Source organism: Periplaneta americana, chromosome 4, assembly GCF_040183065.1.
Source record: "Periplaneta americana isolate PAMFEO1 chromosome 4, P.americana_PAMFEO1_priV1, whole genome shotgun sequence".
In the NCBI taxonomy this organism is placed as follows: Eukaryota; Metazoa; Arthropoda; class Insecta; order Blattodea; family Blattidae; genus Periplaneta; species Periplaneta americana.
In genome coordinates this window covers 144116437-144133588 of record NC_091120.1, presented here as the reverse complement: position 1 = coordinate 144133588, position 17152 = coordinate 144116437, and the positions used below count along the sequence as shown (strand labels likewise).

The 17152-nt window shown below is 33.5% G+C and overlaps 1 long non-coding RNA gene across 1 annotated transcript; it reads left to right on the top strand.

The window, feature by feature from the left end:
• The first annotated feature begins 295 nt into the window (after nt 1–295).
• Nucleotides 296–15733, top strand: LOC138698248 (uncharacterized). The gene is made up of 3 exons (XR_011331789.1): nt 296–461; nt 10219–10308; nt 11907–15733. It is a non-coding gene; the product is annotated as an uncharacterized lncRNA (long non-coding RNA).
• Nucleotides 15734–17152: the final 1419 nt, after the last annotated feature.

Here is a 17152-nt window from a genome sequence, read left to right as displayed (position 1 = left end):
TTTCTACGCTGTAATGAGACAAGTAAAACCCTATAAAACATTTGTAATTCTTAAAAAAAAACTATAATATTCAGCACTGTGCACTAATAAAACTTAAAAAAAAAAAAAAATTAACGCTTGGAGAACAAGGAAATTCGTGTAATATAATCTTTCTGGCGGTAAGCCTATTAAATGCGGTAAATATATTTTTAAACGAAACTTTTGTATTGTTTCAGATGTTGTTACACATGATTGAAATGAAGAGAGAGGGGATGATTTTTAGAATTTATATTCGTTTAGGTTAGAATGTGTTCGGTCTAGTGATGGGTGATAGTCGATCCGAAAATGAAATGAATTACTGTTTGGACACTTCGTCTGTTGAAAGACAAGTCTTCTACGAAATTAAACAAATTTGTAAAATTACTTTTATACGTGAGTTGATGGTTTATTTAACTTAAGATTTTAGGACTTTGTGAAGAGAGGTAATAAGAAAAACTTACTGCTGTTAACAAATTTAATGCTTTTCTGATAAGTTCCTAGATACTGCCGATGTTCCATATGTAGCACGTAAGATGTTTTTCAACTAACTTAGAACTTCGTGAAGAGAGATAATAAGAAAAACTTACTGCTGTTAACAAATTTGAAGCTTTTTGGTAATTACCTAGATACTGCCTATTTCCATATGTAACATGTAAGATGTTTTTCAACTAACTTAGGACTTTGTGAAGAGAGGTAATAAGATACACTTACTGCTGTTAACAAATTTAATACGTTTTGGTAATTTCCTAGATACTGCCGATGTTCCTTATGTAGCACGTAAGATGTTTTCCAACTAACTTAGGATTTTGTGAAGAGAGGTAATAACAAAAACTTATTGTTGTCGACAAATTTAATGCGTTTTGGTAATTTCCTAGATACTGCCGATGTTTCATATGTAGCACGTAAGAAATTTTTCAACCGACTTAGGACTTTGTAAAGAGAAGTAATAAGAAAAACTTACTTCTGTTAACAAATTTAATGCTTTTTGGTAATTTCCTAGATCAGGCCTGCAGAACTGTAGCTCTTGAGAGCGACTGCTTTCCTCTCCTCTTTTACCTCACCCACCTTTTCTACCTGTGCGGTCACGGCGTTCTAGTTACGCTCGGCTTCATCAACATTCATTCTCGGGGCGGAAGTCGATCTTCCCCAATAGAAGTGGAGTGAGGCTGACGTCATAGTTCCCCTACTTTGCGAGTTCTGCAGGCCTGTCCTAGATACAGCCGATGTTCCTTATGTAGCACATAAGATGTTTTTCAACTAAACCACACTGGTAGTCCTGCTTGTCCCTGTGTATTTATTTGGTTTCAATGTGTTCGCAATACACTTGTAAATCAATTTGTAATAACAAGCCACATAATGAAAAAATCAGCAAAACAGCTGATAATCTATATTTCTATAGAAATAGAGTCATATTGGTACATTCTTATGATTAACATGTGTAAGGCTAGCGTTCTCTCTTCTTGTATATAATGTCAGATTCTTCCCCCACCTATTAAATTAATTAGATTTGTAGTAGGCCTATCAAGAGCCTAAAATATGGATTTACCCATAAAATTAGTTTCTTATTGCATAATAAAGTGTATGTATGCAAGAGAAACATGCAATTAAAGCAGAGAAAGTCTGGTTGCCGCTGAAGGAGGTTACAATAGCCTTTCAAGTTTGCTTCACGCATTGCCTGAAAACGAATACGATACAGATTTGAGTTCTGTGAATTATTTATCTATTTTTAAGTCGATATTCATTTCTATAAATCCAATTGTGTAAACTGATTAATAATTATTTAGGACAAATGCCTGTGTTAATTATTCTGTATGTTTTTTCTATAATTAGCCGTAAACAGTTTCTATATATGAGCCGTTCAGAGCAGAAGTGGTGTAAGTCAAGAATGGGTAATGTAAACATTATGTAAAATACAGCGCAAAGTAGCAATTGATATTCAATTTATTTCAATTATTAGTAATCAGTGGATAGCAAGAAGGACATATTATTTGCTACTTTGCCTGTATTTTACAGAATTTTTACTTTAAACTTCATTGCCCAATTTTGATTTACAGCACTTTTCCTCTGAACGGCTCAATGACGAAATTCTTGACATCACATCGCCACCTATGCAACTCATACATAGGCTACATATTATTGCCCGTAATATTTTTACGTGTTGAAGTATTAGATCTACAAATGTCTCATAATAATGTCGATTTAATGTGTTAAGACAGAAATTAATCTAATCGTTTAAGAAAGGCCATTAGATTCTAGTGTCTTGAGATTTCAGTGAGGTGTGTTATCCTGCAACGGTACCAGTTTCTGAATTTTCATGGCTTCCAAGTTTTGGAAATTTCTTCCACGCAGGAAGTGGGTCATAGATCGAAGCAAAGGGCAAGCAAGATCAGAAATGTTTTCGAAAGCATAGTTAGTGTCTATCGGCGTCGAATATCCACGGACAAATGAGAGGGTAGAAAGGAAACATTTATGACGAAATTAATCAAAATTCTTCTACATAATACAGTTATGTTGTGAAATATGCTAAGCAGTAACTTTAAAATGCTGTTTTTTTAGTTGGTTGTTTAGCGACGCTGTATCAACTACTAGGTTGTTTAGGGTCTAGGGCATTTCATAACCGGAAATTTCGTAACCGTTATGGCCTAGTTTGTCACCTATTTTGCGTCATTAGTTTTTTGGTCATCAAATAGGCCTACATTTTGTCACGTTTTTTGTCACTGAGGAGATTTTGTCACCGAATAATTATATTTCGTTATCATATACATTTTGTCATCATTATATTTTATACTGAAGGGATTTCATCACCAAAATAATATAGGAACTTACATGTAGATTGTTTTTATTATGAGTCCAAAACTAATGCATCACTGTATAATTATTTTAATGCTCTGTATTAACATGGCTTTTGAATTGCATACATTCATCCTGTTTTTATGGAGTTAGGACCAAAATTCCCATTGAAGTGCTCTGTAGGATCTTTTATAATGGTTCTCTTATCTGAGGAAATAGTCATCAGTGAATTACAAATGTCGCGCTGATCACATGTCCATACAATTCCGATCTTCGTAACTTTGTGTTTTGTGTGCATATGTCCATTATATTATGTCGATTAACTTATCTCTTGCCCTATTACTTCTTACGAATCGAAATAATTCCGTCATACCTTAACGTGAAGATTTTGAAACCAATGAATTCTGTAACTTGAAGATTTCGATTTAAAAAATCAATGTATCCAAATGAAAGGAACAATATGAACACAATGAATGCTGTAACTTGAAGATTTCGAAACCAAAAATTGAATGTATCTTTTGAAACGAAATGAACAATGAAGTAGGAGACATCATATTACGTATCATTTTACATAGGTATCAAGTGAAGTGATACGAAGGGGGAAAAATTGTGGTGGCGAATAGTGAGGAGCAAATTAAATTGGGGACAAAATATGGTGGTGACAAAAGTGAATCGGTGACAAAATATGGTGTGACAAAATGTTGCAGTGGCAAAATGTAATATGTGATGAAATCAGTGGGTGACGAAAAATCGGTGACGAAATTCCGGATCCCGGTTGTTTCGCGTCAATGAGATTGGTCATAGCGAAATTATATTTGGCGAGATGAGGCCGAGTATTCGCCATAGATTACGTGACATTCACCTTACGGTTGAGGAAAATCTTGGAAAAAATCCTACCAGATAATCAGCCCCAACGGGAATCGAACTCGCTCCCGAGTGTAACTCTGAATCGGCAGGCAAGTGCCTTAGCTGACTGAGTTACACCGATGACTGTTGTTTGTTCAAGTCATAATCATCTAGGACAAATACACCCAAATTATGATACATTAATTTTTTTTCAGTCTTGGAATAGAATGTTAAAACTTTCCGTCATTTTTATTATAGGGAAAAAACTTCACATACAGTGAAGAAGAAACGTCCACAACGAAATTATTTGAAGATGTTTCATCATAGAATTTCCTTATTGTCAAAATGAAAAAGAAGAGGAACTTCCTGTTTGTTGTTCTTTACATAATGACATGTAAAGACATAAGAGAAATCTTTATAATTTTCCCCCCACGTCACAAGAGTTTCGAAATGTTTGTAGTTCTTTATTTTTCGACCCTAGAAAAAGATAACACATCCAGATATCTAATACAGTTAAGAGTAAATCAACATATCGAAAATATATTAATTTATCTGCAGAATATTTTCTAGTTCAAGAAATTGAGCAGAATGTTCAAAACCATCATGATCTCTCACCAGAGAATTGGGGTAGAAATCTCTCTGAATCATTCGCAAACCACTAAAGTAGTAGTTATTTTAAGATTCTTAAAAATCAGAAGTGATTACCCGTTTGCACATCAGCGTATTCCTCTGTTATCATAATAAACTGAATAGGAGAATGTAAACTTTACTCACTCAGTCACCAACACGCCAACTTAACTCGTATAGTCAAGGATAATCACGTATTACGAAGAAGTTATATAAACGATTAATTATTTTGTTGTCGTAAAACTTAAAGAGAAATTCAGAATATTTAAGGTTTTTCACAATGCCTGTAAAGAAAGAAAACGCCTTTGCAGTAAACGTAGTCAAGCGGAAGCGTCTAGTATGAAGGAATTACATAAGTGTTCGTCTCCATAACGTTTTTGAGTTAACAAGAAGATCAAACAGAAGAATCAGAATGTCCACGATCACTTTACATTGTAACTGACAGAGAATCACATACGCAGTCAGAAATTTAGTCAAGGTGAAACGTCTATTATGAAATGAAATGCATATTCGTCTTCATAACATTCCTCTATTGCCACATACCTAAAGAGGAAGTTTAAAGTGTTTATGGTTCTTCTTATAGTGATTGTCAGGGACAAAACACACCCATAAAACAGACACGATGAAAGAGAAATATATCTGACAAAATTACATGTACAGTAGTGGCAAAAAAACCGGACCGACGGAATAATCGAAGTCCCCGAAATGAGCCACTGCGCATGCCACGCCCGCATTCACAAGGTAGCGAGTAATCTATTGAAATTGTTGTAGTTTCGACTGCTGACGTAGCCCATTTCGAAAGCTATTAGAAAATAAGCTGGTAAAATTTATGCTCTGGGAATAATAAGTTAAGTAATAAAATATCGCTGCAATCGAAAAGTATTGGAAACAAATTTGAATAAGGAACAAAAAATGTTTCCTTCCCAGGCAGGATTCGAACCACGAAAGTCTTACTTACCAGTCTATCGTGCTGTCACTATGAACAAGGCTATGAAATTAGCTACAAGGTTCGGTCCGTTTTTTTTTTTTTTGCAACTACTGTACATTCATACTGATATCCTCTGTTTACAAAAATAAAAATTAAACAAAAAAAAAAAAGATCTAATGCTAGTTGATTTTATCATAACTTTCCCAAAAAGCACAGTTAGTGAAATGGAAGACTGAAATGTATTATAATATTAGCGTTTAATGCTAGTTGATTTTATCATAACTTTCCCAAAAAGCACAGTTAGTGAAATGGAAGACTGAAATGTATTATAATATTAGCCTTTAAATGCAATAATTTATAAACATGCAATGAAAAAGCCTAAGCAGGTTATCTGAATGTAGACACTATCTAACCTATTCTAAATAACCGAGTTCATAAAAAATATTAAGTTTAATCGTCCATATGATAATAATTGAAAGTATATAGTTTTTCAAAAGAAAGGGGAAACTTTAATTGTTCATAATTCGAACCACAAAAGTCTTACTTACCAGTCTATCGTGCCGTCACTGTGAACAAGGCTCTGAAATCAGCTACAAGGTTCGGTCCGGTTTTTTTTTTTTTTTTTTGCAACTACTGTACATTCACACTCAAATCCTCTGTTTACAAAAATTAAAACTAAAATAAAAAAAATCTTAATGCTAGTTGATTTTATCATGACTTTCCCAAAAAGCACAGTTAGTGAAATGGAAGACTGAAATGTATTATAATATTAGCGTTTAAATGCAATAATTATAAACATGTAATGAAAAGGTCTAAACACTTACCTAAATCTAGATGCTAACCTAACCTAATCTAAATAACCGAGTTGCTGACATAAAAAATGTTAAGTTTGATCGTCCATATGATGATAATTGAAAATATATAGTTTTTCGAAAGAAAGAGGAAACTTTAATTGTTCATAATTTTTACACAATCTTAAACATTCTGGCACTGACATATTACATCATCACCTATTGCCATAATTTAATTGTATATGTTGCTGTATGTTTCCACTATTTCGTTCTTGTGTGAGTGACAGCTTCTCTTCAGTAGTGTATACAGCAGCTTTGAGTTGTGTGCGATGGAATCCTTCAACTCATCAATTCTCATAGGTTTGCTCAAGAACACTCTTTTCTTCAGTTAGTCCCACAACCAATAATGTGCTGGATTAATATCTGGCGATATTGCAGGCCAAATTACAGTAAAGTACATACTGATAACACCGACCGCCAGAATAATCAGAAATAAACTCGTCATGGTCATGTAAAAAATTCCATTTCTTGTGTAATAAACCAATACCAGAATTATTAAGATTGTATAGAAAATAATGTTCCTAAAAAAAGTTATGGAAAACTTTAGACAGTTCATACAACAATACAATGTTAATAGAAGCCATAAAATCATTATATAAAGCATCAGTTTCGAAGATAAAAATTGGAAATCAGATTACAGAGGGCTTCAAAGTAACAAAAGGGTTTAAGGCAAGGCTGCAGCTTATCTCCAACGCTATCTATATATATATCTTGAACGAGTATTAAGGGACTGGACAAGGAAATGCCAACAAATGGGTATGTCAGTTCAAAATACACACACATTCTCAATTAATGTTGCAGACGACCGAGTATTAATAGCTCAAGATCACCATGATATGGAATATATGACAAGAAAACTAAAAGAAGAATATGAAAAATGGGTACTTCCCATAAATATAGGGAAAACTAAATATTTATGAATAAGAGAAGAAAAGGAAAATTTAAAGTTTGATAATGGAGAAGAATTAGAACCATCTATTGAATGCACTTATTTAGGCACAAAAATAGACCATTCAGGAGATAATACAGTGGAAATTAGAAACAGAATTACAAAAACAAAACAAGCAATAAATGCTCTAAATTTTATTTGATGGAGAAAAAAATATTGCAGAAAAAAATAGAAAATTTAAATGTATAAAACCATAGTCCAAAGTATCCTAACATAATATGTAGTTGAAGTTTGGTAAATTCCTACTGGGGGGGGGGGATTTTAAATACAGAAATTGATATCCTAAGATGATCAGCGGGAAATCTAAAATGGAAAAAATAAGAAATAGACGAATAAAAGAAATTGTGGAAGTGCAAGATGAGCCAGACATTATAGATATAAGCCTAATAGAAACGAAGAGGTTACAGTGGTATGGCTAAATCAGAAGAATGCCAGAGCAACGATTACCAAAAATAATTATGGAGTGGATCCCACCAGAAAGAAGGAAAAAAGGACGACCAAAGAAGACTTGGATGGAGGGTGTACTAACAGCTATGGATGCTAGAGGATTAGAGCCAGCTAATGGATGAACAGAGAGGAGTGGCGTTTGGTTTCCGGAAGACGGCGACAGCTTTTATGGCACCGGAATGATTGATTGATAGAAAATATGTTGAAATTAACGTCTTACTCTTGAAAAACCTTGGTGTTGTTATTCTATTTTCATTCTGTTGCAATAGATTATGCGCATTCCTGCGTAATCATCTCAGACTGCAGTGGATGTCTAACTGATACGTTTAAACTGGTAGATGGGCCTACTCTGCTTCGACTTAATTGTATGATTTAATGATCTAGGACAAATTAATAGAAAAAGGTAAAATTGAGGTATAAATATTAATGATAATTTATCATAATCTGCTATAAAATTAGACTTTTATGTAATCCTAGCATTAAAACACGCTTATTATGACGCTATAAATCGTGCACAATTGGCCTAATTCTGGCACTGGTGCCAGAAAAGGTTACCTAGCAACTAGTATTACTTGACGTCATCACCGCCTTCGCAACGTACTTTTATAGAACGTACCTGTAAGAAAAAGCTTCAAAACAACAACAAAATAACATTGTCTTAGAAACGGTTACTTAGCAACCATGCAATATATTACGTCATATCCAGTACTCATGTCTCTACTACGTCATAACATTACATTTTGTAAATTTATAATAGTATTTTTTACTTATTTTAATGCTACAATAACATAAAACGTTGTAACACGTGAGTTGGTTTCAGGTTTTAATGTTGAATACAGAAGAGGTGGTTTTGCATTAATTTTTTTGGCTGAGTATGCTAGCATTTTATTTATGAGAATGTACAATCTTCATTATGAACACTCGTTGAAATTAGCGCACTCGCTTATGCTCACTCGCTAACAATCACTCGTGCCATAATTATCAAGATTATACACTAGTTAGGCCTACATAAATTTCTATTTAAATGCTTGTTTCGGCTTCAAACCTAAAAGAATGAGTTGTGTTATTACAATGTTAATTTAATTTAATTTCAACTCTTCAAACTCTTGAAAGTGTCTATTAAAATATTTAAAACGTTTTCGAATATCCATTTTTATTTTATCTAAGAAACTGCTGCTACTGCTACTACTACTACTACTACTACTACTACTACTACTACTACTACTACTACTACTACCACCACCACTACCACCACCACGACTACTACTGCTGCTACTACTACTACTACTACTACTACTACTACTACTACTACTACTATCACTACCACCACCACTACCACCACCACTACTACTACTACTACTACTACTACTACTACTACTACTACTATTACTACTACTACTACTACTACTACCACTACTATTACTACTATCAATAATAGTTCTGCCTGATACCTGATACGTATAACTATTATCAGTCAGTAGGCCTACATCTCACTTGACGATATGTGTTTGTATACATCTGAAGTGTGATTATTGTATTATGTTACCAGTCAGGTTGTATGCAATGGAGGAGGAAAGGGACTGGCCACCCTACCCGTTATCTCCTGTTTAGTTGCCTCCTGAGTGATGCCTTATTGGTGTCATGATGTTAAAGCCTACCTTCGGACAGTTTATTAAACAACAATAATAATAATGAAAATACTAAATGTAAATATTTACACACGGAATACTTAATAAATTTTACAGAAGAAAGGGCTGGATTCGAGAAGATTACCTAAAACGCTCATTGCATTTTCGCGTTGAATAGCAATACTTAAGCGATGACGTAAATAAGTAATGCAATGGAGATCAAAATTTGGCCGATTTGAGATACCAAAACTTTATCGTCATCACTCCAAGGACCGAAGGTCTCCACAGCAAAGGGGACTCCACTTGCGTTGACACTCTAGCTCCATCTCACTTGCCGAATACCTCCAGACGCCCAGCATCTGCTGCTGAATTAGCCGTGAAGAAAAAAGTCAATAGATATGCTCATCTTTTAGACCAGCGATGTCAGACAGGGACTAAACGGAGCGGAGCGCTCCACTAGACTGGTTGCGTGCTCCGGTGTTTCCACAGACATAAGCAAGTTCAAACTCCGATCTAGCTCCACAACCGGTATTGGCGCTTACAACTCTGACACTACTGTTTTAGACAATTATATCATTAATAATGATAATATAATAATAATAGTAGCGTCCACACCTGTGGAGTAACGGTCAGCGCGTCTGGCTGCGAAACCAGGTGGCCCGGGTTCGAATCCCAGTCGGGGCAAGTTACCTGGTTGAGGTTTTTTCCGGGGTTTTCCCTCAACCCAATACCAGCAAATGCTGGGTAACTTTCGGTGCTGGACCCCGGACTCATTTCACCGGCATTATCACCTTCATATCATTCAGACGCTAAATAACCTAGATGTTGATACAGCGTCGTAAAATAACCCCAAAAAATAATAATAGTAATAATAATAATAGTAATAATAATAATAATAATAATAATAATAATAATAATAATAATAATAATGTCCTGTGTTACAATACTAATAGGCTAGTCCTCGTGTTATTATTTCAAGATGTTTACATAGGCTTAGGCGTACTTATTTGTTAGGTGGTTTACGACACCATTCGCCGATATGATGACAAACACTCATTTAACTAGATTTTAGACTCATTTTTCAAGTCCATTTTATTTCAATTGATATGTTTATACGTTTGTTTACTCTTCCAGATGCAATTTCCTCAAGGTGTGAAGCGACTGGCATATTTAGACATCAGTTATGAGCGGAATCCTATGAATTTTATTAATTGAAACTGGAAGGTAATTGTATGCAGTATTGAAAATCATAATACTGCCTCCATTCTTTTTTAAAAAGGAAATTATTTTTAATATAATCACTGAGTTACAATAGTGACGATTTTTTTTAAATATTCTTGTTTATTTTAATGTCAGTTTAATCCTGTTAGAATGCTGTTTCGTAATATTTCTACTTGTGACAAGAAATGTCTTTATCTCGGCAAACTCTTTGTGGATCCATTCAATATTATTACTTACTTGGATAGAGATTTGGCGGCGACGGCGGTGGTGGTGGTGGTGGTGGCGGCGGTGGTGATGGTGGTGGTGATATTATTTCATAATATTTATGAGCCCTAATTATAATAATAAAATGAAGAAAAATTAAAATATCATCAATCAGTATTAATTAGAAAATTATTAAAAATAATTAATACACTTCATCACATTACAATAGTTAGCATAGATTTAATTTTTTATATGTTGATTCTATTTTTAATGCTAATAACTTGTATGTTAACGTTTTTATTTTAAATCCAATCTCTCTATCTTTCAAACTGTGGATTATATAACAATTTTTCCGTTATGATAAATTATCCACAAATTTTACTTTTTTTAATTACTCTAGAATGAATGTACTTAGATCAATGAGTTTTGGGATAAAGTTAGATATTATCTTAAGCCATTCTTCCACATTACAAAAAATCTGTCACTTCATGTCCATACTCACTGAATTTCGACCAATTTCCACTTTTTCTTTTTCAAGGAATAAATCTAATCTTTCCACACTTGTAACAAACTTCACAACTGTTTACTGAAAATGGAGGGAATAAGCTGATTGACAAGTTTTTACCAACTCCCAATGTTATGAAGTACAGTAAATGGCAATGACCAATTTGCCGCGAATTTCAAACGCGAGAGATTTTAGAAACTGGCAATTTTTTCTAAATAAAAGAATGAAAAAATTTGAATTAGGCCTACAATGCGTGAACGAGCTGTCTCAAATTTTTAAAATAAAAAGTTATTGTATTGTATTGTATTGTATTTATTAACATTCAATGGTATTCAAACATTGCTTCACAGGTAGGATATGGGAAAAGTAAAAAAAAAAAAAAACACACAATACTATTATAAAGTCTTAATTTATAGCCATAATCTAGATTAAATATATACAGACGAGGTTTACAATATAGTCTACTAGTACAACACAAAGTTTTAGTATCAACTGCACAAGAAACATTTCAGATATATCAATATGCCTACACTGATACTCGATGATGTCATTTATGTTCATCATATTTACCAACATTTTCTACCGAATTATTTCACATTTTTATGTAGGCACATTGATTTTTAATTAATTTTTTCTTCCTCCTGAAAAATTATTTTCTGAGCTTTCACACAGGAGGTTTCATAAAAACAAAGAGGATATGCTACTTGTTAATTGTTTACTACTCGAAGCTAATAGTTAATAATCAGATCCATATTTATAGGAGATATCCTTACCACAATAATGTGAGGAATCATCTCCTCAAGTATGCATGTCAGTCATGAGTCACTCTATACTTTTATTAACTCTAAAACACAAGGGGTAATTTTGTGTCTCATTCTCTTTTCATGAACAGAAATAGAAAAATGAGCCAACAAGAAACATTTCATACACAAAAGATGAAAAATGTGCAAAGGAGAAGTGACCAAGATTCTGAAGAAAACTCCTTGTCCCAACAGACGAGCGGAAGTCAACTTCAAGTGCCTCTAGTTCAGATGACTAGGGACCATCTGGCGCCGCAAATGATGCAAGTGCTTCCTTCGGGGACAACACAGCAGCCACATTTTTCGGGGGATACTAATTATGCACTCCACAATTCTCAAGAAACCCGCCATCAATATGCAGCAGGAAATCATGCCTTGCAATTTCTTGAACCAGGAGCACAGATCTCTCAAATAAATCGCAATGAGTTACCTATCGCTCAAGGCAGATATCAAGATTTAGAGAACCGAGGTGTATTAGATCTTTCCGATCAAGAACTGACTATGTTTCCATACTCTCAAAGCTCTCACATGATAGATCAACACAGGTATCAGGTTTCAGAACCTCACACTTCTAACTATTACTCTCCTGGAACTTCTCAAGAAGTGACTGAAGTTGGGAATCAAGGATATGATTTTTTACAGCATGTATTTAGCAACTTTCAAATGTATTATCCTCAGAATATCTACCAGAACAACGTATTTCAGCCTTTTAGTCATAGTCTGCAAAATTTTCAAAATAACTACCCTTTATTTTTATCCCAACAAGTGTCACTACACGGTTCACACCAGTCACAGTTATCGTATCAGACTTCTTCTGTAGGGAAACTACCAGCTGATCCGACATCTAGATCTGGTCAGAATAAACAAAATAAAAAACTCGAGAAGATTTCAGAAGGCAAGTATGCCAATATACCTTCAACGTCAGCCGCATGTAATTACAGTAACGTCGAACAACGGAAAGAAACAAATGAGAATCTTATGAGAAAAACTTTGTCTGGAAATAAGGGATGTATTAAAAAGAGTAAACAAACTAAAACGAAACCTACCAAAGATTCTAACACTTCAACATATGCCACGAATGAAAGTTGTAGTAGTAATAGTGAACGACAGATGAAACAATACAAAAGTAGATGCATTGTTCAGTCAAATCGATCTTCTGAGGGTAAAGTGTCTGAAGTCGTTCAGTTGTCCGAAAGAAAAAATAAGGAATTCAATCCTTTAAAGGAGATACTGCTCACTTCCCAAAACGAGCGAGAAGTAGTGGAAAATGAAGTAAGAAAAACAAGTTCTGTCATGAACACTAATAAAGTGAACGTAGATGTAGATTATAATAGAGTTTCAAGTTTCCATGCTCATCATCTGCAATATCCTACTCCTACAAGAGAGGAGAAAACTCATTCTATAAATTGTAAAGAGGAATTTGTTCATAACATTGAATTAGAATCAAATAAAAAACTTTTAGCTCTTAAGTTTCTTAAAAGTAGCAGTCAGTCCATAAATAAAGAAATCAATCAACGAAAGGAATATGTTAATAAAGTATGTAATCTGGAAAAACATATAGAAAGAATAAATATTGATGTCTCTGATAAAAACCACCCTGAATCGAAGTTAATTATTGATGAGTCTCCCGATGGAGAAGAAATATTAGGAGAAAAATCTGTCGAAGACGAATGTTTCCGAAATAAAAGTGAAGGACAAAACCTTAACAACGATGTACAAAAAGAAATTCAAGTAAGTTTAACTAAAAAATCACCCGAGAAAGATAAAAGTTCAGTTGAGATCGTTGGTCATAAACGATCTGAGAATGCAGATCTAGAAATGCTAAGTTTAAATAAAGAACACATTTCGGATTTAAACAAAGAACTAACAAATTCGACACAATATCAGACCTCAATTTCAGAATCTGTAAAAATTCACAATTTAAATTTAGAGGGCACGACGTCTTCAAGTCAAAGACCAAATCAGTCTTCAGTTATTAAGCGGCTTGAAGGATTTGGCGAAGCATCTGGACAAACTTTGATGCCAAGAGACGATTGCATAGCAGAAAAATCTCTCACTTCGTCTGCAGTTAAATACAAAATAAAGACACCACGCAAACAAGAGGCACAGAAGTATGATAGAAAGCATATCTCAGTAACAAACAATAAACAAGATAACATTTCGGATAAAGTAAAAACTTTCAGTCAAGAACAAAGACTCCACAAGGCAGTCCAAGAAGCACGTTTAGGCCAGAAGTATGGCTGTTATTCCAGAACTTTCACCCAGGCTAAGAATCAGAATGTAGTGAAAGAAAGAATGAAGACTTCAAGTCAAAGAATGGCTGAGAAATCGAATGAAAAACTACCCAAAATTTCAAGTAGGTTATATAAAAGTGCAGATCATTTGAAGTCCCTGAATTTAGGGGAGCCAAAGGAGGAAAAGCAAGAAGATACTCCCCATCAAAAGACCGACCAGACACTAGGAAAGCAGAATATCCTTATTTCAGGTAAAGAACTTATTCAAACTTCAAATAAAAAAACGATTAAAGTATCAACTGAAGGGAACAAATCTATAGATATTTCAAAACAGACAGGTGAAAAACATAAGTCTGTTAAAGAATACATTAAAAAACAAAAACAGACTGGTGATAAAACATCTTCTATTATTTCAAAAGAAATTTATGGAAGAAATGCTTATATTTCTGTTGGCGAACAAAATCCTACATCAGATCAAAGAAAAACTGACATACTACAGGGAGATAATATATCTATGGAAGTTTCAGAGAATACAAATGGAAATAATTATGAAATATCTGCTCAAGATAGAATCCAGACATCAGAACAAACGCAGGTTGAAATTTCAACTGACGAGAATTTATCTAAAGACTTCACAGAGGATGCATATGGAAGAAATTATGAAGAACTTGCCGATGACCGAAACCAGACAGATGAAATACAGACGACAGTAGCAGCTGAAGAGAACGCATCTATAGGCAGTTCAGGAGAATCTGATTGGCCACCACCTTTATTTCCTAGTGGTCTGGAATTGTATCAGATGTGTCAGAAAATTGGTAATTCGCTAGAAAGTGAAGATGACGAACCGCACGCCATTGTTTGTGACCCTCGTCAATTGCCCAGCCATCGAGTACCTCCAATTTTAGAATGTCCACTGGCCAAACTGTCGTGTTCTTGGATTGGATTCCATCGGGACAGAAACCATCATATGAAATACGATCATTTCGACTGTTTGAAACATGGAAATAATGTAGAATTAAATGTTAATTCTTTTATGGTTCTGCAAGTATTTAATGAATTTTTGTTATGCTTCGTCGAGTGTATTAATGAAAAGTTGTATTGTATTGTTCAGCATGCTTGCTACTACCGGCCTTGCCCATCGATGTTTGAATATGTATGTGAACTTTCAGGTAAAGAGATAAGAACTGACAAAATACAGCAGAAAGCCGTAGCTACTGCGTTTCAATCTTTTGAATATGTAAAGAGGGAGAGGAAATGTGTTGTTTATGATGAAATTGGAACAGAATATGAAAAGGCAAATGTTTCAGTGAAGTTTACTATAATTCCTCCATTAGACTTCTATAATTGAAGATATTATACAAATATAGTACATTGACACCATAACTATGGACCTCAACGAATAACGATTAAAAATGTTCATTTTTTAACAGTGGTAGACTATCGGTAGAAGGAATATACGAATATAGAGTGATAAGTTTAGTATTTTAAACTATGTAACTCTCTTTTTTCTGTAGCCCGGTACATAATTAAGTGGTACCTACTTTATTTTAAATGATTACAAATTTTACTGTACAACATTTAAACTCTGATTGTTTTTTATATAAAGGCCTACTGTTATATCGCAAGTATTTGGGTTGACTAAAGATGAATTGTTTTAAAACTTTTTCTGTATATGTTGGTTTTAATTGATACTTTTGTAAGTGATAAATACAGTTATTTTATTAAAGACAATATTTTTTTCTGGATTTAGAAGTGTGCTGGCTAATAACCATAGATTTTTATAGGAAATACAGTTCTACAGGATGAATCAAACGTCTGGAACAATATAAATATTTTCCACATGCTTGATTTTCGATGACTGTAGGTCTTAACAATATTTATAAGACCAAATGCTCCACTAGTGATATATTCGATTCTAGTCCACAGCTATCTCAAAAACAGCCATTTTGGATGCAACTTTGAAGTTTTAAATGGAAAAGGGGTCATGTGAAATTTTCTGAAAGAAACAATTGTACAATCTACAGTATTTTGAGATATCTCTAATCGTTTTCAAGTTATTTAACGATAACTGTCATAATGACACAAACATTAGTTACTACATCTACAGATATTTTATAACATGGTACAGTACTAAGGAGGCTTTGGAATTATTATTATTATTATTATTATTATTATTATTATTATTATTATTATTATTATTATTCAGTGTTCGAGAATAAGGTGCTTAGCAAAATATTTGGGATTTTCAAACACATGTTTTCCGATAAGCCCAGCATAATATATTAATGGATAAAGATAATAAAGGTAATTGATTACCTTCATCCATTAATATACAATATTTTGGGCTAAGGGAGATTAAGCCTCAGGAGAATGGAGAAAGTTAAACAATGCAGAACTGCATGCATTGTATTCTTCACCTAACATAATTAACAGGGAAAGGATTTATATGTAAATACATATTTACTTATAAAGCTAATATAATTTATATTTTGCATTATCTTTATGTTTCACAATGTGTAGGGTTGAAAAATCCTACTTTTATTTTCCATATTTTTCCATATTTTAGAGTTTAGTACATATTTTCGTTAATTTCCATATATTTTCCATATTTCATATAAAACAGTCCATATTATATTAGGTTTAACAATAAAACAAAACAAAATTCCATTAACTTTTAAAAATACATTTCAACAATAGAGATTTAAACACATGTTCAGTAATCCCTTTAACATCAGAGTTATTTGAAAATTAGCAGTCCTATCAACAATGGGAAAGTAAGTTACAAAACTGTATTAATTTAATTTAAAATTTTTAACAGACTTCAGTTGTGCAGCTCAACAGTTAAATGCCAGTCAGAGTACACATAGGTTCAGTTTTGTAAATCATACTATAAAGACGGTAAATATGCCAAAAGTACGTCATTCAGTCAATTTAAAATCAAAACTAACAAGTTACATTTCAGAATTTAAAGAAGATGGTTTATCAACTGACAATAAAATATTATTTTGTAATTTGTGTCAGTGTGCAGTATCATCTACACAAAAGTTTCTGGTGCAACAACACATTACAACTAGTAAACATCAGGCCAACAAACAACTAAATTC